The 22,217-nt window shown below is 41.5% G+C and overlaps 1 long non-coding RNA gene across 1 annotated transcript in view; it reads left to right on the forward strand.

Moving 5' to 3' along the window:
• LOC130358060 (uncharacterized) overlaps positions 1–5,727 on the forward strand; it is a 36,385-nt gene extending 30,658 nt beyond the window's left edge. The window contains exon 3 of the long non-coding RNA XR_008889390.1: positions 5,556–5,727. This is a non-coding gene — a long non-coding RNA (uncharacterized LOC130358060). The remainder of the gene's footprint in view (positions 1–5,555) is intronic.
• Positions 5,728–22,217: the final 16,490 nt, after the last annotated feature.

Raw genomic sequence — 22,217 nt, forward strand, 5'->3', positions numbered from 1 at the left:
ACCCCCATTTGTGTGGGTTGGGGTTTTTGTTTATAGTCCCATGCAAATTAGTGGGAAATGTATGTTCCCACATTACTTCTGTACGGCTGGAGATATTTCAATAACACCTGGTACACATATTACTTGTATATGTCCAATAAAAAAATATGATAGTTAAATTAACCCTTACATAAAAGATGGTTTTTTGTTTCAAGTCCCTTGCGAGTATATGGGACTTCCAGTACCTTACTCCACAAGCTCCGCTCTGCATCTCCTGGTGAATGTGTCAATCTGGCTTGCAAGCCACACCCCATCTCACAACACAAAGAGAGGAGGTCAGTATAGGAGGTGGGGATAGGAGGTCGAGATATGAGGTCAGGATATGAGGACGGGATATGAGGTCAAGATAGGAGGATGGGATAGGAGGTCAGGATATGAGGACGGGATATGAGGTCGGGATAGGAGGTCGAGATATGAGGTCAGGATAGGAGGTCGAGAAAGGAGGATGGGATAGGAGGTCGGGATATGAGGACGGGATATGAGGTCGAGATAGGAGGTTGGGCTATGAGGACGGGATAGGAGGAGAGGATATGAGGTCAAGATATGAGGATGGGATAGGAGGTCAGGACATGAGAACAGGATATGAGGTCAAGCTATGAGGACGGGATATGGCAACCATATGTGAGTATGGGATATGAAGTCAAAAGCTTCCTCCTTTGTTGATAGGAGGACAGAATAGGAGGTCGGGATATGAGGATGGGATATGAGGTCGAGATTTGAGGTTGGGATATGAGGATGGGATATGAGGTCAAGATATGAGGACGGGATATGGCAACCATATATGAGGATGGGATATGAAGACAAAAGCTTCCTCCTTTGTTTATTTTCCTCCCCAACAAGGATTAGGAAGGAAGAACCAGGCAATGCCGGGTACTCAGCTAGTAAGTAATAAATAAACATACTTTATTAACACAAGTGTATGTGAAATATATAAATATGCACCATAAAAGGATATAGCTCTATTGCAATAGGGGCAAATATTATATACTGCCACAATTTATTATTTTACTACATCATTTGGCAATGCCATAAAGATATTGTGAATATAAGCATACAATAGTAGTATATACCACTATAGAAAACCAAACATCTCTAGACAAGTCTGACTGTGTAGCCTAGGGGGGCTAACCCCACTTTTCAATAAATAAATATTAATTTGCGTATTCTTAACAAATGTATATTATTGGTGAATAGGCACCTGTGGACATGTCATACATATGTTTGGAAAATATCTTCGCATTATCCTCTTGTTATAAATGCTGTCCAGTCATATCTTAGTAAGAGCTCATGCAAATGAAAAAGATATATATATATATATATATATATATATATATATATATATATATATATATATATATACACACACACACATATATATATATATATATATATATATATATATATATACACATACATACACACACACACACACACACACACACATATATATACAATTAAAGGGGTGCTCTGGTAGAAAACTATTTTTTTTTTTTTCAAATCAACTGGTTCCAGAAAGTTAAACAGATTTGTTAATTACTTCTATTAAAAAATCTTAATCCCACCAGTACTTATCAGCTGCTGTATGCTCCACGGGAAGTTTAGTTGTTCTTGTCAGTCTGACTACGGTACTTTCTGCTGACACCTTGGTCCCCATAGCAAACCTCTCCTGCTCTGCACTGTTCCTGACATGGAAAGAGGTGTCATCCGAGAGCACTGTGGTCAGACTGAAAAGAACTACACAGCTCCCTGTGGAGTATACAGCAACTGATAAGTACTAGAAGGATTAAAATTTTAGAAGTAATTTACAAATCTGTTTATCTTTTTGGCACCAGTCGATTTAGAAAAAAAAAATTTCCACCGCAGTACCCCTTTAACTGCAAGATTTCAGGATTATTTTAAAATATAGACAGTAAAATAAAAACTTATATAAATATGTTTACCAAAAATTCTTTAACCACTTAAGGACGCAGGGCATACCTGTATGCCCTGCGCCCACTCCTCTGCTATGACGTGGACTCACTTGCTTACCGTGTGTCATAGCTAAGTGGTCCCGGCTGCTATCAGTCACCAGGACCCATGTCTAATGCCAAACATCACCGATCGCGGTGATGCCCGGCATTAACCCCTTAGACGCGGCAATCAAAGTTGATCACCGCATCTACAGGTAAAATAAAACAGACAGCTCAGTCGGGCTGTTCGGGACCGCCACGGTGAAATTGCAGCGTTCCAAACAGCTGAGAGGATGGCAGAGGGGCACTTACCTTCCTCCTCGCCATCCGATCAGTGATCTGCTGCTCCATGCCTGCTCAGCAGGCTGGAGCAGCAGAGTGCCGATAACACTGTTCAATGCTATGCTATGACATAGCATTTAACAGTGTATGCAATCAGAAAATTGCATGTAATAAAAACTTTAAAAAAAGTAAAAAAATAAGTTAATAAATGTGATTTAACCTCTTCCCTAATAAAAGTTAGAATCACATCCCTTTTCCCATAAAAAAATATTAACAAAAATAAACAAACATATGTGGTATCACCACGTGAGTAAATGTCTGAACTATAAAAATATAATGTTAATTAAACCGCATGGTCAATGGCGTATACTAGAGATGAGCGAACTTACAGTAAATTTGATTCGTCACGAACTTCTCGGCTCGGCAGTTGATGACTTATCCTGCGTAAATTAGTTCAGCTTTCAGGTGCTCCCGTGGGCTTGAAAAGGTGGATACAGTCCTAGGAGAATCTTTCCTAGGACTGTATCCACCTTTTCCAGCCCACCGGAGCACCTGAAAGCTGAACTAATTTATGCAGGATAAGTCATCAACTGCCGAGCCGAGAAGTTTGTGACGAATCGAATTTACTGTAAGTTCACTCATCTCTAGCGTATACATTAAAAAAAATTCCAAAGTCCAAAATGTGTATTTTTGGTCATTCTGTATACCTTAAAAAAATGTATAAAAAGCGATCAAAAAGTCCCATGAAAACAAAAATGGTACTGATAAAAACTTCAGAACATGGCACAAGAAATGAGCCCTCATATAGACCCATAGGTGGAAAAATAAAAAGTTATAGGGGTCAGAATATTACAATTTTAAACATACAAATTTTGGTGCATGTAGTTTAAATTTTTTTATGTAGTATAATAAAATAAAAACTGTATACATTGGGAATCCTTGTAACCGTATGGACCTACAGAATGATTATAAGGTGTCATTTTTACCAAAAAGTGCACTGTGTAGAAACGGAAGCCGTTAAAAATTACAAAATAGCTTTTTTCTTTTCAATTTTATTGCACAAATATTTTTTTTGGGTTTCGCCATAGATTTTGTGGTGAAATGACTGATGTCATTACAAAGTAAAATTGGTAGCGAATAAAACAAGTCCTCATATAGGTGTGTTGATGGAAAACTGAAAGTGTTATGATTTTTAGATGTGAGGAGGAAAAAACCAAAGTGCAAAAATGGAAAAATGGAGTCCTGAAACGGTTAAAAGTATGTTTAATATAAAAAAATAATTTGAATCAACATTTTTCTTAAGGAAAGATCTATGTTTCTGAACATCATAGAGATCACTATATAATAATACAGTGAGAATGTTTAGATTCCCTGAATAGACTAGTTACAAAGACTTGCGGAAATAAGAATCATAGAATGACAAGGGGGGGTCACTTATAATTTGCAAATTGAAAAAAATATTGCAAGACTATCTCAAACTCTGCACAACAATTCTTTTAAGGAGGGCCACTTATGGCAGACATTTTGCTGATTTTCACACGTGTCATTAGAATATATATATTTGTCAACAAAAACTTTTTATATGATGGAGATAATACCATTATATGTATATTTGTAATATACATTGGTTAAAAAATGTGTACATTTTTGTTCCTGCAACTATTGCTTGTGTGTCTCTATGAGGAGTCCAAATACAGGAAGTGAGGGTGGACAAGAAGGGCTCTGAGCACTAAGAAAAAGCAGGACAGTGTGCACTGAGGCTCTATCACATGACCCTGGCTCACACATCAGGATGATTGACAAGCCAGGAGTCTGCACAGATCCCTGCTTGTCCTGCCCTCACTTCCTGTTTTTGGACTCATCATAGAGACACACAGACAATAGCTGCAGGGACAACATTTTTTCACCCAAAAATATACACAATATTTAATCAATGTACATTACAAATATACATATAATGGTATTATCTACATAAAAAGTTTTTGTTGACGACAAGTACACTTTAAGCAGTTTTTATATAAAAGTGCAAGACTCTATCTATCTATCTATTCATCTCTCTCTCTCATATCTATCTATTATCTATCAATCCTTCCTTCTATTTATTATCTATCTACCTATCTACGTAGCACTATTTAGCCAGTCCAAATATTACATGGTGCCAGAGGCCCAAACCCAATCATGATTCCACTGAATATAGAGATACAATGGCGCAGTGCTTAAAAAATAATGTAAAGGTGAAAAAATTTTTAACTCATGTTAAAGGATGCAACATTTCAGTTCGCTTGAGAATGGTTCCATGGAGGAACTGAAACGTAGTGTCCTTTTGACATGAGTTAAACAAAAATTTCTATTTATCATTTTCTGTTATCTATCTATGTATTCTATTCTATCTATATGTTTATCTACTGTATCTATCTAGAAAATGCTGCATATCATTAAATGATAAAATGGCTCGAAACATATTTTGGTACATTTGTAAGTATACTAAAAAAAAACACGTAAAACTTATAAACTTACAAAGGCATAGATACTTATATAGTAGAGATGAATGTATTGGATGCAGTAGAGCTTACAATATTATGTAATACAACATAGTATTCACATGTCACACACATGGTTATATATATAAGGAAACCTAGTAAGTGAATTGACATATGGTTACAAATTCAGTCCTACTATTCCTCTTTTTGCTGAACAAATGTGTAACACACGTGTGTGGAGAGAGAGAGGGAGAGAGAGAGCGAGACATATATCAATTTTAGGGGTGCACAGTAACTATAGATAGGTGTTATGGCTTACATGGTGACTAGATTGGGTGATGACTGCTGTATTTAAGAATTTCTAATCATCATTTGCTAACATTATACATCCCATGTATCTCCCAGTATGGTTGTCGCTGGTTCCACCATCTTCCCATCAATATGCCACTTACCAGAGAGAAACAGAAGAGATTCATTTTGGAATGTGGGTTAAGTTCTGTCCTCAAAAGTTGTCTTCCTCAGCGCTCCAATGGAAGAATGCTGATCTGTCGTGTCCTCCCAGCTGTTTGTATATTTCTTCCTAGAGATTACAGCAAGATAAAATCCCCGCAGTAATCCATGGGACTCAGAGTCCATTATTAAATGAGACAGGCTTTCTGAGTGCCAGCCATTCTGCAAATAAAAGAGACAGCATTCCCATCAAGACAATACCAGCCAGATAAGAGATGGAAAGTGCTCCCAAATAATGTTATTGTCAGGTCACTGCTCACATAATTGAAATAATTCATTGTTATGTATTTTATAGGTCAAGAACGGACATACCGGTGCAGCAGCCCATGTCTGATGTAGCTGAGTTGACTTTGCGAGATATAGCATCAGACAATCTGTTATGTGAGATTGTACATGACAACGAAGAACCCTACATGATCACCTTCACTCAAGATAACCCCATGTGCCAACAATACAGACACAAATGATCAAAGGACAGTTATAAAAATAAAAAATTATAACAGGGATTCAAATATTTATTCTCTAAATATCACATTTTTATGTTAATGTAGAAATAAAATCCTAAAAAAAAAAAAATCCAGGCAAAACTGATTGTAGTAATAATATTCTGAGCAAATGATGCATATTATTCTACTGTGGGCTCCTAACATTTGGTTCATCTAGTAATTTGCAAAAAAAATTGCAAATACAAATTAGAAAATTGCTTATCTATCCTTAAGTAAAAGTTTTAAAAAAAATTACTTGAAAATTGCTGTAAAAAAAAAAATAAAAAAAGGAAATATTGTCCTTATCTCTATTTAAGTGAAATTTGAAAAAAGTACAATTTGCTTATCTTGTCTGAAGTCAATAAAAAAAAATAATTATAATAATAATTTAAATTGCCCATAGCTATTTTTAAGTTAAATTGCAAAAAAAAAAAAAAGGTTGGTCATCATTTCAATTGAAGAAACAAAAATGAACAATGTAAACAAATAAATAAATAAAAATTTACATTCTACAAAAAAAAAAAAAATACAAAAAAAAAAAAGGTTGGTCATCATTTCAATTGAAGAAACAAAAATGAGCAATGTAAACAAATAAATAAAAAAATTTACATTCTACAAAAAAAAAAGAAAAAATGAATAGTTGGTCATCCTTTTTTTGGTCAATTGAAAAAAGAAAAATTTAAAATGTAATCAAATAAATAAAAAAAATTGCATTCTCCTTGGATTACTGCCTTCATCCTCTGACAGCAGTCGATCAACTCAAGTACTAGTACAAATGAATTGCTTTTATAATAATAAGGATACAGCAGAGCCGAGTTTTTTTTGTCATTTTTAGATGACATAATGATACCCCTCTATATTGTCTGTAGATTTCAAGTAACACTAATATGCTATCTTAGCTGTATAAACTCTCCTAATGTACAAAAGACAATACAGGCACTGCTACATCTATATAAACTCATATTTTTCATAGATTTCTGCATAAAATGCTACATAGGAAGCGGGCATGTGATCTTTATAACAGTGTTTCCCAATCAGGGCACCTCCAGGTGTAGCAAAACTACAACTACCAGCATGCCCGGACAGCCTCCGGCTGTCCGGGCATGCTGGTAGTTGTAGTTTTGCTACACCTGGAGGCACCCTGGTTGGGAAATACTGGTTCATAAACTTGCACGCAATATAGTATTGCACATGCATGTGATTTTAATATGTAGTAGTTATAGCTATAATATATATTGATACAGATTATTATTATTTCTTTAGTATTAGCATTATTGCCCAAATCAATTTTTTCCCCCCAATTTTTTTTCCCCTGCAGTGAAATGAATTGCGGTAAAATAAACATGGCGTTAATGAGTGTTAATGCTTATTAGAAATGTCATGATTAATTTTATCCACCATCCAATTCGGTGATCATCCGGTAATACTCACCACCGCCTTGCAATCCTGAATGTGCTTTTGGCATTAGACCCTGTTTGAGTGTTTAATTCCATAAGCCTTGACTCAGGAGACTGTACACAGTAAATTCAGCTACAGCATCCCTGCAACACTGGGGTTTAAGCTCAGATGGAAATTCCAAGCAGATATTATTTCTGTTTGCTCAGTAGAACTGTGACCTTGTTAAGGACAATATACCAATGACTGCAAAGTTGTGTTTAATTGCGGCACAGCTGGACATTCCCTCGGGGCCTTGGCAAAGTGATAGGGCACCGTGTGGCAAGTACGAGTAAGAGAAATCTTGCTAAGCCCTTCATTTGTAGACATCAGCTCAAACAGCTTAGAAACTCCAAATTATAGTTGACAAATTAAAATTGACCCTTCAAATGGTTTTGCTGAAGGTGGACCTGTCACCTGGACATTGAGGAAGCAGGTATTTGGCGTTTTAAGCGCTCCGGTAATTTCTGCTTACTGGGAATCTGTCATAGGATGGACATATGGACATCAACATGATGAAGGGGAGCTCAGTAACATGGTCAGTACCCCTGGGCTGCCTCCGACATCTCCAAGCATACTAAGAAACTGGACCAATGGCAAAAATAGTTTTATGGGCCTTAGGGAAGATTTGGGACTTGGGAAATCACATCTGCATTGCTATAAAAAAAAAAAATTAGCACACACCCGAAAAAAAATTAAAATAAATAAATATATACATTATATATATATATATATATATATATATATATATATATATATATATATATATATATGTACAAACAAGAAAGTTGCAACAGCACTCTAGGTCAAAAAATGGAGGCTCTCAGCGCACTTTTTGATCAAAATGTGTCCCCCCATCCACCACGCGGAGGTGGCCTCATATCGGATGGGACCCTAACATGATAACTCACCTCTGCTGTGCATATAGCCTCTGACTGTGTGACATGTTGGATCAGCCATTGACTAAACCACCTCCAGTCTGAGAGGGGTGGGGTGCACGGCTAAAGAGGGTGCCACACCCCCCAATTTACAAAGTAAAAACAAAAGGAAAAATAGCCAGCACAACAACCTAATACACAGGTGCCCGCTGCTGTGGCAAATACAAAATGTACAAACAAGAAAGTTGCAACAGCACTCTAGGTCAAAAAATGGAGGCTCTCAGCGCACTTTTTGATCAAAATGTGTCCCCCCATCCACCACGCGGAGGTGGCCTCATATCGGATGGGACCCTAACATGATAACTCACCTCTGCTGTGCATATAGCCTCTGACTGTGTGACATGTTGGATCAGCCATTGACTAAACCACCTCCAGTCTGAGAGGGGTGGGGTGCACGGCTAAAGAGGGTGCCACACCCCCCAATTTACAAAGTAAAAACAAAAGGAAAAATAGCCAGCACAACAACCTAATACACAGGTGCCCGCTGCTGTGGCAAATACAAAATGTACAAACAAGAAAGTTGCAACAGCACTCTAGGTCAAAAAATGGAGGCTCTCAGCGCACTTTTTGATCAAAATGTGTCCCCCCATCCACCACGCGGAGGATCAAAAAGTGCGCTGAGAGCCTCCATTTTTTGACCTAGAGTGCTGTTGCAACTTTCTTGTTTGTACATTTTGTATTTGCCACAGCAGCGGGCACCTGTGTATTAGGTTGTTGTGCTGGCTATTTTTCCTTTTGTTTTTAATATATATATATATATATATATATATATATATATATATATATATATATATATATATATATATATATATATATATATATTGCAATTTTATGTATCTAAGCATATCTAAGCATGCAGGCAAGCATGGTCAAGACATGGCCTTGATGAAGGGCCAAGTGAGCATCAGAATGCAGAAGAACGTGGCACGGTTGTTGGGGACAGATTGGCTGGTCTGACTTTTTCAGAAACTGTTGGTCTACTGGGATTTTCACCCACAAGCATCTCTAGGGTTTACAGAAAATGGTCTGAAAAAAAAAAAAGGAAATATCCATTGAGTGCCAGTTTTTGGGACAAAAATGCCTTGGTGATGTCAGAGGAAAATAGGCCGTCTGGTTCAAGATGACAGAAAGGCAACCATAACTCAAATAACTACTCGTTATAACCAAGATATGCAGAATACCATCTCTGAACGCACATGTCCAACCTTGAAGCGGGTGGGCTACAGCAGCAGAATACCACACCGAGTGTCACTCCTTTCAGTTAAAGGGGTATTCCAGGAAAATTTTTTTTTTAATATTTCAACTGGTTCCAGAAAGTTAAACAGATTTGTAAATTACTTCTATTAAAAAATCTTAATCCTTTCAGTACTTATGAGCTTCAGAAGTTAAGGTTGTTCTTTTCTGTCTAAGTAATCTCTGATGACACGTGTCTCGGGAAGCAAATCCCCATAGCAAACCTCTTCTAAACTGGGCGGTTCCCGAAACACGTGACAGAGATTACTTAGACAGAAAAGAACAACCTAAACTTCAGAAGCTCATAAGTACTGAAAGGATTAAGATTTTTTAATAGAATTAATTTACAAATCTGTTTAACTTTCTGGAGCCAGTTGATATATAAAAAAAAAGTTTTTTCCTGGATAACCCCTTTAACCTCTTAAGGACCAATGACGTTGTGGAACGTCATGGCACCCTGGGCTTTAAGGACCAATGACGTTCCACAACGTCATGGCGTTTTCCGGTCTCTGCCGCTCGCCGGGCAGAGATCGGAACCGGGTGCCTGCTGAAATCCTTCAGCAGGCATTCAGGGCAAACGCCGAGGGGGGCCATGTAGGCCTTGCGATCTGCGGCGATACTGGGCTGATCGGGTCTCTGGGACCCGATCGCCCGGTAATTTTGCATGATCCCGGCTGTCACAGACAGCCAGGACCATGCTGGAGGCTAGGAGCGAGGTGGCAAGCCTGCCACCTTCTCCAATCCCCTGCGATCCGTCGGTTAACTAACCGACCAATCGCAGGGGGGGGGGGGGGGGGGGGGGGCGGTTACTTCCTCCCGTCCTGCCCGGCCCCTTGAAGTCCGGAGAGGACGGGAGGAAGACCAGAGGATGCGGCGGGGGACGGGGGAGTGCTGGGGACCGGCCCCGGTACTTACCTCGTCCCTGAAGACCCGGATCCCGGCGGCGGAGACGGCGGCGGCGGCGACAGGTGAGTTCCTCTTCAGCCGCGATCGGGCCCTTTACAGCAATGCACTGTCCAGGCATGCTGGGAGTTTTGCAAAAGCTGGAGGCACCCTGTTTGGGAATCACTGGCGTAGAATACCCCTATGTAAATCCCTAATTCAGGCCTCAAATGCGCATTGCGCTCTCACTTTGGAGCCCTGTCGTATTTCAAGGCAACAGTTTAGGGTCACATATGGGGTATCGCCGTACTCAGGAGAAATTGTCTAACAAATTTTGGGGGGCTTTTTCTCCTTTCACCCCTTATGAAAAGGTGAAGTTGGGGGTCTACACCAGCATGTTAGTGTGAAAAAAAAATTTTTTTTACACTAACATGCTGGTGTTGCCCCATACTTTTCATTTTGACAAGAGGTAAAAGGGAAAAATGCCCCCCAAAATTTGTAATGCAATTTCTCCCGACTACGGAGATACCCCATATGTGGGCGCAAAGTGCTCTGGGGGCGCACAACAAGGCCCAGAAGGGAGAGTGCGCCATGTACATTTGAGGTGATTTGCACAGGGGTGGCTGATTGTTACAGCGGTTTTGACAAACGCAAAAAAAAAAAAAAAACCCACATGTGACCCCATTTCAGAAACTACACCCCTCACGGAATGTAATGAGGGGTGCAGTGAGAATTTACACCCCACTGGTGTCTGACAGATCTTTGGAACAGTGGGCTGTGCAAATTAAAAATTTTGTACAGCCCACTGTTCCAAAGATCTGACAGACACCAGTGGGGGGTAAATGCTCACTGTACCCCTTGTTACGTTCCTCAAGGGGTCTAGTTTCCAATATGGTATGCCATGTGGGGGTTATTTTGCTGTCCTGGCACCATAGGGGCTTCCTAAATGAGACATGCCTCCCGAGCAAAATTTGCTCTCAAAAAGCCAAATATGACTCCTTCTCTTCTGAGCATTGTAGTTCGCCCGTAGTGCGCTCCAGGTCAACTTATGGGGTACCTCCATACTCAGAAGAGATGGGGTTACAAATTTTGGGGGGTATTTTTTGCTATTAAGCCTTGCAAAAATGTGAAATTTGGGGGGAAACAAACATTTTAGTGAATTTTTTTTTTTTTTTACGTATGCAAAGGTCGTGAAACCTCTGTGCGGTATTAAGGCTCACTTTATTCCTTGTTACATTCCTCAAGGGGTCTAGTTTCCAAAATGGTATGCCATGTGGGTATTTTTTGCTGTCCTGGCACCATAGGGGCTTCCTAAATGCGACATGCCCCCCGAGCAAAATTTGCTCTCAAAAAGCCAAATATGACTCCTTCTCTTCTGAGCATTGTAGTACGCCCGTAGTGCACTTCAGGTCAACTTATGGGGTACCTCCATACTCAGAAGAGATAGGGTTACAAATTTTGGGGGGTATTTTCTGCTGTTAACCCTTGCATACATGTGAAATTTGGGTGGAAACACACATTTTAGTGAAATTTTTTTAACATTTTTTTACATATGCAAAAGTTGTGAAACGCCTGTGGAGTATTAAGGCTCACTTTATTCCTTGTTACATTCCTCAAGGGGTCTAGTTTCCAAAATGGTATGCCATGTGGATATTTTTTCCTGTTCTGGCACCATAGGGGCTTCCTAAATGCAACATGCCCCCCAAAAACCATTTCAGAAAAACGTACTCTCCAAAATCCCCTCGTCGCTCCTTCGCTTCTGAGCCCTCTACTGCGCCCGCCGAACAATTTACATAGACATATGAGGTATGTGCTTACTCGAGAGAAATTGGGCTACAAAAATAAGTATACATTTTCTCCTTTTACCCCTTGTAAAAATTCAAAAATTGGGTCTACAAGAACATGCGAGTGTAAAAAATGAAGATTGTGAATTTTCTCCTTCACTTTGCTGCTATTCCTGTGAAACACCTAAGGGGTTAAAACGCTGACTGAATGTCATTTTGAATACTTTGGGGGGTGCAGTTTTTATAATGGGGTCATTTATGGGGTATTTCTAAGATGAAGACCCTTCAAATCCACTTCAAACCTGAACTGGTCCCTGAAAAATTGTGATTTTGGAGATTTTGTGAAAAATTAGAAAATTGCTGCTGAACTTTGAAGCCCTCTGGTGTCTTCCAAAAGTAAAAACACATCAATTTTATGATGCAAACATAAAGTGGACATATTGTATATGTGAATAAAAAAAAATTATTTGGAATATCCATTTTCCTTACAAGCAGAGAGCTTCAAAGTTAGAAAAATGCAAAATTTTAAATTTTTTCATCAAATTTTGGAATTTTTCACTAAGAAACGATGCAAGTATCGACAAAATTTTACCAATAACATAAAGTAGAATTTGTGGTCGTTGCTACATGACTGAAATGCGTAAAACCCTAATACTAACCTAACAACCAACTGTAACCAATAATCTATCAACCTCAACTAAGCAGTTTGAAGTGTGCCATAACTGCGGCGTAAAGAATATGCCTGGAAAAGAGGGCATACCCTGTGGTAAGTGTGAAGGAATGAAAAGAAGGGGGGGCGGGTGGGAGCGAGGAACCCACGGCGTCATTGAAGGGGGGAGAGCCGTGAGTTTTATAGTCATCCCGCTCCTCCCACAATTACAGGCCAGCTGCGCAGGCCTTTCCATTTGTGGTCGTTGCTACATGACTGAAATGCGTAAAACCCTAATACTAACCTAACAACCAACTGTAACCAATAATCTATCAACCTCAACTAAGCAGTTTGAAGTGTGCCATAACTGCGGCGTAAAGAATATGCCTGGAAAAGAGGGCAGAACCCGGATTTAAACAAACATTTGTTTATTGCGGATTACAACACAAGAGACTGGAATGCGCTAGCCATTTCTTTGCGAGGGTTAGGGAAATACTGCATATAGCATCCGCATTTCCAACATCCTAATTTCATGATTACGTGGGTTGGGACCCCGTGCTTAGAATTGGCTGTAGCTGCGCCAATACGGAAGGAATGACCGGATAATGAAGTCGGGACTCCTCCCAGTGACCCGAGCGAAATGCGTAATGTTTGATGAATTGAGAAGTAGTTAGCGGGTTGGACCTGAAATGGAGTAAAAGGTCGTCAGCTGATAGGTTAACACAGGCATTCAACAATTCACGGAGGACTGTGGCAGGACACCCTTTGTGCACGGTGGGGAACACCGAACAACCACAGTTTGACCCGGTGACGAGGTCTTGGTCTGACTGGGGGACAGCTGGAAATGATCAGAGACATGTGACAGTTGACTGACCTTAGGATAGGGCGCGTTAATGGTCCGAGTAGTACACTCACCCGGTCTGAGAAACCCATAACAGGCAAGGTACATGGCCGCTTTTAATGTGAGGCTATCACGGATACCCAATGGTGTGGAGTCTAACAAGTCGGACAACTGCCTGAACATGTTGCCTGTGATTGGTTGTCTGACTGGGCTGCGAGGGACTTCCTTCTCAAGGATGCCCTTCAGAGCGGATTTCACCAAGCGAGAAGAGAGTATAGAGTAACTACGGGTATTGGTCAAGGATAAATGGTGTTGGATACCGGCTAGATAACTCTTAATAGTATTGTGGGATAAATGCAGTGTGGAATGGCAAAACCCGACATATGCTAATAGGAAGGGAACTGAAATCTTGTCGCCCTCGGCGTGCTTGGATCTGGATTTGGAAAACGAGTTCCACGCCGTACCATAAATTTTTGCGTATTTGCGGACAAGGCATCTGCTGCAATATTCTGGACTCCTTCAACGTGAGCACATGTGAAAGTAAATGTATGTAGTAGGGACAGCCAAACTAACCGTCTAGCCAAGCTCATTTATCTATAACATAGCTGACCGTCTAACACCAGGACAGAGAGAGAGTATCCGAAGACGTGACGGATGAGAATTGTATACGTGACTGGGCCTAGACAAGTATGTGCCCGGTGACAAGAGCGAAACGTTTATACAAGTACCTTAACAACCTAGAACACCCTGAAGAGCATCTTTAGGAACGAGACTACACAGAGAAAGGAGTGCATCGACAACGCAAGCAATCACAACCTGAAAGCGTATCAGGTTCATGAGGTGATTACTTGGACAATAATAATCAACTCTTTAAACCAGGACAGAGGGAAAGTATCCGAAGACGTGTTGGACGAGAATCGTATGCGTAACCGGGCCTAGACGAGTATGCGCCCGGTGACAAGTGCGAAACGTTATACAAGTATCATATCAACCTAGAACACCATGAAGCACATTTTTGGGACATGACTACACAGAGAAAGGAGCGCATCGACAACGCAAGCAATCACAACCTGAAAGCGTGTCAAGTTCATGAGGTGATTACTTGGAGAACAATGTACGCCACTTTAAACCAGAACAGAGGGAAAGTATGCGAAGACGTGTCGGACGAGAATCGTATGCGTAACCGGGTCTAAACGAGTATGCGCCCGGTGACAAATGCGAAACGTTAAACGAGTACCATATCAACCTAGAACACCATGAAGTACATTTTTGGGACATGACTACACAGAGAAAGGAGCGCATCGACAGCGCAAGCAATCACAACCTGAAAGCGTGTCAGGTTCATGAGGTGATTACTTGGGCAACAATAAGAAACTCTTTAAACCAGGAGAGAGGGAAAGTATGCGAAGACGTGTCGGACGAGAATTATATGCGTAACTGAGTCTAGATAAGTGTGTGCCCAGTGGTAAGTGCGAAAGTTCATACGAGTACCATTACAACCCAAAACATCGTGAATTCCGTTTTTGAGAACGTGACTGTATCGTAAAAGAGGTGCACCGACGACACAAGTAAACACAACCTGAAGACGTGTCAGGTTCATGAGGTGATTACTTGGATAATAAAACAAATCTTATCACCTATGTGTGGCGTTATTGCTGTTCTGAAGGCGTGTCAGTAACAACCGTGCAACGTACTCCCTGCAGGCGTGGGAGGCATGATGGGTATACATCACCTATGTGTGGCGTGTCAGTCATAACAATTATGCGACATACCCTTTCTGTAACATGACAGGCTTAACAGGTAAATACCACCTATGCGTAGTGTCAGTGTCGTTCAGAAGGCATGTCAGTACCAACGATAATGAGACATACCCCGTCTGCAACGGTTTACTGGGTCAGCCCCGCCTGTGCGTCGTGTAATAGTCGTTCTGAATATGTGTCAGCAGTGACAACTGCTATGTATCACCCTGCCTATATAAAGATGCGTGCAGAATGACTACGTGTGAAACTGTCGTGAACCGCTAAGCATGGCTATACCACCAACTTGATGAACCTATACTCGGGCCAACCATATACGCGTATAGACCACCAGTGAATGCCTGAAGCTAACCACGACCTGATGGCAGAGAATATGCCGGCAAGTAGTAACTATTATAACCACATACCTGCGTACAGGGCCACACCCCATGTGCTGTATGAGCATGTGCGCTGCACAAAACTGCGGGTGTACGAACTTCACAAATAGCGCAAGTGCATGTACAGAACACATGCCACGAGTGCACACGCAGCCTGATTCCCGCGTGCACCCGAGTAATATAACCCTACAAACACGCGTGATACAGGTCCTGCGAGCGGGTGTGCAGCACGAACCTTATGAGTGCATGCTCAGTAGTAATCCTATGAGCGTGGGCCATGTAATACTATAAACGTGCGTACAGTGTGACTCGTATGAGCGTGTACAAGGTAAGAATCCTATGAGTGTGTACAACATGACTCCTACAAGAGTGTGTGTAGTATGAACCCTGCAGGCGAGTGCAAGCGTGTATACCACGTAAACCTACGAGCAAGTGTACAGTATGGATGCTACATTGGTATGCACCGCATGAACTTTATGAATTATGCAAGCGAGTGTACCGTATAAAAGCTACCGCGAATGTACTGCAAAATCCTAACGCGTGTAAAGTAAGAATCCAACGAGCGTGTGTACAGTGTGTACTGTGTACAGCATGAATCTTATAAGTGTGTACGCAGCATAATGCTACAAGTATGTACAAGCGTGTGTATAGAGTAAATGCTACAAGCATGCACCCCCCAACTATGCGCAAGTGTGAGTGCAGTATGAATGCTACAAGCAAGCGTACAGCATGAACCCTAAGGGTGAATGTACAATATAATCCTACAAGCGAGTGTACAGTATGAAACCTGTAGGCAAGTAAACGGTATAAACACTACAAGTGTGTACTGAATGAATCTTACAAGCGTGTGTGCAGTATAAACCTTACAAAGGGGGTGTACAGTATGACCCTAAAAGCGTGTGTACGGTATAAAACTACAAGTGCGTAGAGAACGAATGAACCCTAAAAGCGTGTGTGGCGTATAAATGTAACCGGCATGAATCCTACCAACGTGCATGGATACCAGGATGTGTACAGCATGAACCCTACGGCATGATTCCTATAAGTGAGAATCGTAGCTCCACAACAGCTGGAGGCACACCGCCCGGAAACACAAATATAAAATAAATGAAAAGAAAACTGTGAGGAAGTTAGTTAAGAGACAGAGATTGGAAGTGAGCGCAGCTGTTGGTGTAGCGTGCCTTAGACTGACCAGATTGGCAGCTTGTGGGGGTGAAGCATAAGCCCACAGGGTGGGGCGGAGCGGTGAGTCCGATTGAGTGTAAAGGTGTGCGAGTCTCAGTATACCGGAGACACATATAGATCCTCCCCGCAGCACAGAACTACAAAATGTGATAATGATATATATGTGCAGGAGGCTGTTCACATAGAGCGATAATGTTATACATGTGCAGGAGACTGTTCACATAGTGCAGTAATGTTATATATGTGCAGGAGACTGATCACATAGTGCAGTAATGTTATACATGTGCAGGAGACTGATCACATAGTGCGGTAATGATATATATGTGCAGGAGACTGATCATATAGTGCAGTAATGTTATACATGTGCAGGAGACTGTTCACATAGTGCGGTAATGATAAACATGTGCAAGAAGCCTAACACATAGTGCGGTAATCATATACATGTGCAAGAAGCCTAACACAGTGCGGTAATGATGTACATGCGCAGGAGACTGTTCACACAATGCAGCAATCAAATACATGTGCAAGAGGTCTAACACATAGTGCGGTAATGATATGCATGTGCAGGAGACTGTTCACACAATGCAGTAATCATAGTGCAGTAATGATATACATGTGCAGGAGACTGTTCACACAATGCAGCAATCAAATACATATACAAGAAGCCTATCACATAGTGCGGTAATGATATGCATGTGCAGGAGACTGTTCACACAATGCAGCAATCAAATACATATACAAGAAGCCTATCACATAGTGCGGTAATGATATGCATGTGCAGGAGACTGTTCACACAATCCAGCAATCAAATACATGTGCAAGAGGCTTAACACATAATGCGGTAATGATAAGCATGTGCAGGAGACTGTTCACACAATGCAGTAATGATATACATGCGCAGCAAGCCGTTCAAATGGCGCGGCAATGATATGCACGTGCAGGAGGCTGTTCACATAACAAAGTAATCGTATGCATGTGCAGCAAGCCGTTCACATAGTGTGGTAATGATATGCACGTGCAGGAGGCTGTTCACATAGTGCGGTAATGATATGCACGTGCAGGAGGCTGTTCACATAGTGCGGTAATGATATGCACGTGCAGGAGGCTGTTCACATAGTGCGGTAATGATATAAATGTGCAGGAGACTGATCACATAGTGCAGTAATGATATACATGTGCAGGAGGCTGTTCACATAGTGCGGTAATGATATGCATGTGCAGGAGGCTGTTCACATAGTGCGGTAATGATACACATGTGCAGGAGGCTGTTCACATAACAAAGTAATCGTATACATGTGCAGCAAGCCGTTCAAATAGTGCGGTAATGATATGCACGAGCAGGAGGCTGAACACATAATAAAGTAATCAACACATAATAAAGCAAGCCATAAGAAAACACATACATGCGCAACAAGCCGTTCACCTAGTGCGGTAATGATATGCACGTGCAGGAGGCTGTTCACATAGTGCGGTAATGATATGCACGTGCAGGAGGCTGTTCACATAGTGCGGTAATGATATGCACGTGCAGGAGGCTGTTCACATAGTGCGGTAATGATATAAATGTGCAGGAGACTGATCACATAGTGCAGTAATGATATACATGTGCAGGAGGCTGTTCACATAGTGCGGTAATGATATGCATGTGCAGGAGGCTGTTCACATAGTGCGGTAATGATATACATGTGCAGGAGACTGTTCACATAACAAAGTAATCGTATACATGTGCAGCAAGCCGTTCAAATAGTGCGGTAATGATATGCACGAGCAGGAGGCTGAACACATAATAAAGTAATCAACACATAATAAAGCAAGCCATAAGAAAACACATACATGCGCAGCAAGCCGTTCACCTAGTGCGGTAATGATATGCTCGTGCAGGAGGCTGTTCGCATAACAAAGTAACCATATACATGCGCAGCAAGCCATAAGTAATCATATACAGCTGAAAACCGTAAAATGCTACCGGCGAATGCCGAATGCCGATATGTAATACAATAACCTGGGGCCGGGCTGACCAAGGGTTTCCCTGAACTCCGGCTCACCTCCGGAGTCCGGGAACAGCCAGCGTTACCCCCGGTCAGCCACGGCCACTTACCACCACCATGCCGGCTGAAGCGAGGTTCCTGTCAGCTGACTCGTGCAGTCAGCTGACCGGTGGGAACGTGACTCCACTTCCTGCCGACATCACGTGACAACCCTCAAGCGAGGAACCCACGGCGTCATTGAAGGGGGGAGAGCCGTGAGTTTTATAGTCATCCCGCTCCTCCCACAATTACAGGCCAGCTGCGCAGGCCTTTCCATATGTCACGAAAAAACAATCTTGGAATCAGAATGATAGGTAAAAGCGTCTTAGAGTTATTAATGCTTAAAGTGACAGTGGTCAGATGTTCAAAAAACGCTCTGGTCCTAAGGTGTAAAATGGCCTGGTCCTTAAGGGGTTAAGAACAGAAAACTAATGGTACAATTTATACAGGTCACCAAAATTGGATAACATTTGTCTCGATCCCGTGAACCAAATTCGGGAGAGAATGCATGAACTTCTCTCGGCTCATTCTCCTGATCGGTGGAGGTCTGAACACTCAGGTCTGAACATGGAAGAAGCATCATTTGATGCGAAACTAGCTGGTTGTCTAGGGACCTCCCCGCAGCGTCCACTAGTGTTGCTCGCGAATATTCGCAATGCGAATATTATTCGCGAATATCGCATATTCGCGAATTCGCGAATTTCGCGAATATAGCGCTATATATTCGTAATTACGAATATTTTTTTTTTTTTTTTTTTTTTTTCTTCACAATACACATCACAGTGATCACCCCTCTCTGCTTCCAGCTTGTGTGGTGTAAAGAAGGCTCTAATACTACTATGTGAGACTGGCGTGCGAAAATTCGCATATGCGAAAATTAACATATGCTAATTTTCGTATATGCGAATTTTCACATATGTTAATTTTCGCATAGCCGTATTTTCGTATATGCGAAAAAAAACGGAAATATAACAAATGTGCGAATATTCGCGAATATATGACGAATATTCGTCCATATATTCGCGAATATTCGCGAATTCGAATATGGCCTATGCCGCTCAACACTAGCGTCCACATCGCCCTCTCTCCCCCACCCACAGCCCCGATGTCGGTCCACCACAAGCGGTACTTGTACTGAGGATGTGACTGCAATAAAGACAAAGCTTTAAAGTGATGAGTCGCAGCGTTTTTTCTTCCTTGTCTTGATGATATATATATATATATATATATATATATATATATATATATATATACACAGCAACAGGAAAATACAGCAGCACACTGCTAGCACAAAGATATAGATGAAACATGAGTATATAGATAAAACATGAGTATATAGATAGAACATGAAAAGCTATACAGCTGTAGTGCAATGAATGAAGATATGAAACTATGAAAATATGAGGTACTTAGCTTGCAAATTTGGCGCCAAATAGCGTGGACCGTCCCACCACGGTAAGGTGACCTCATTCTGGGACGGACCCTACACTGTGTATATGCCTCTGTGTGAACAGTACAACAGGCATTGCAAGGTCTGAAACATCCAAGGCACCTTATATACACCTAATAGAGGTGGGTGGGGTGCAGGAGCCAACATGGAGGTAGCCACTCCCCCGTATGTGTAATACAACCAAAGGATAAATTGGCCAGCACCATTGATCCAAACTATTGTAAAAACCTGGCTTGCAGGTGCAAGCTGCTGGGCTAAATATACAGCAACAGGAAAATACAGCAGCACACTGCTAGCACAAAGATATAGATGAAACATGAGTATATAGATAAAACTTGAGTTTTATACTCATGTTTCATCTATATCTTTGTGCTAGCAGTGTGCTGCTGTATTTTCCTGTTGCTGTACATTTAGCCCAGCAGCTTGCACCTGCAAGCCAGGTTTTTACAATAGTTTGGATCAATGGTGCTGGCCAATTTATCCTTTGGATATATATATATATATATATATATATATATATATATATATTTATTATCTTTCTCTATCTTCTGGTTAATATAAGATAATATGATTTCATTTTCCTCTCCAAAGAAGTTTTACATTCCCACTATACAGGAATATTATACTCTTGTTTAAACACTGCCCATGAAAAATTTATAACCTAAGACAGTCATATTCTGAAATACACTTCGGAGTTTTTACAGCTGAATTGGAGGGCATTTATTTGCACCATAAAACATGCATAAAGCTAATTTTGCAAGAAAATGACTCGTCCATCAGTCTTATCACTTAATTTCAGATGAAATGACTCCAGCAGAGACATTTCCGTCATCACATAGCAAATCTTTAAATAGAACAGTCAGTCAATCAAAATTTTCCATCAAAGGTTTACTAGTCAATTAATTGGGCTTTCCCCTTCTCCATTTACTTATTTGAGATGGTCAATTGAGCTGAAAAATTAAGCAGCAATGCTCTTTAAACGGATGGCTCTTTCCTATCTGCAGCACAGATGGGAGATTACAGCAGGAGGATGAAGTGGCAGTTTTCACATTAGGGATAACATGGGACATGGTACTGCTGACTACTCTACATGTACAGCTGACACATCGGGTATCAATGTGTTTTACTCTGCACTTTGCTCTCTGCTCTCTGGCCGCAAGCATCGTCCGTGAGCGCAGAGTCTCTGTATCCCCATCTGCCACCGGGCCGGGATTCGCATCGCGGGACATGCCCGAATGCGAATCCCGGCCTGTCACTCACCATGTACAGCTGCCGCCTCCCGTCTCCTAGGGCACGTGCGCTAGAACTCTGAAATTTAAAGGGCCAGTACGCCCATAATTATGGTTCGCACCTGACACTACGGTATAAAGTCCCTGCACCTCCCACACTTTCCTGCCGGATCTTCAGTGCCCCTAGCCTGAGTTTAAGCTTTCCCTATAGCCTGTTAGCCTTACCCGTGTATCCAGACCTTCCGCTACGTTATTATACTCCAAACCTTTGCCTCCTGTCTTGACCTTCTCCTACGTTTGACTACGCTACTGACTTGTCCTTTGGTACATTGCCTTGCCCAGCTACCTGTGTGGTTGAGCCATGTCGGGGGTAGCGACCTGGGTGTCGCCTGCCGCAGCAAGCCCATCCTGCTTTGCGGCGGGCTCTGGTGAAAACCAGTGGCACCTTAGACTCCGCTCCCCGATACAGTCCGTGTCATCGTCCACATACAGCTTCGTTACAGATAGAGGGTGTAATCTACTAGTTCAGCCTTTAAAGTACCACAAGATGGTAAGTTGGATGAAGGATGTCAACTTGCTTCACATAGGACAAAGACAGAGAGTGGAGCTACAGTATTTACAGGAAAATGACCACCCAGAATTACAGTTACATCCAGTGACTCACAGGTGACGTCTTCTTGTCGTTG

This window comes from Hyla sarda, chromosome 2 (genome assembly GCF_029499605.1).
Source record: "Hyla sarda isolate aHylSar1 chromosome 2, aHylSar1.hap1, whole genome shotgun sequence".
NCBI lineage: Eukaryota > Metazoa > Chordata > Amphibia > Anura > Hylidae > Hyla > Hyla sarda.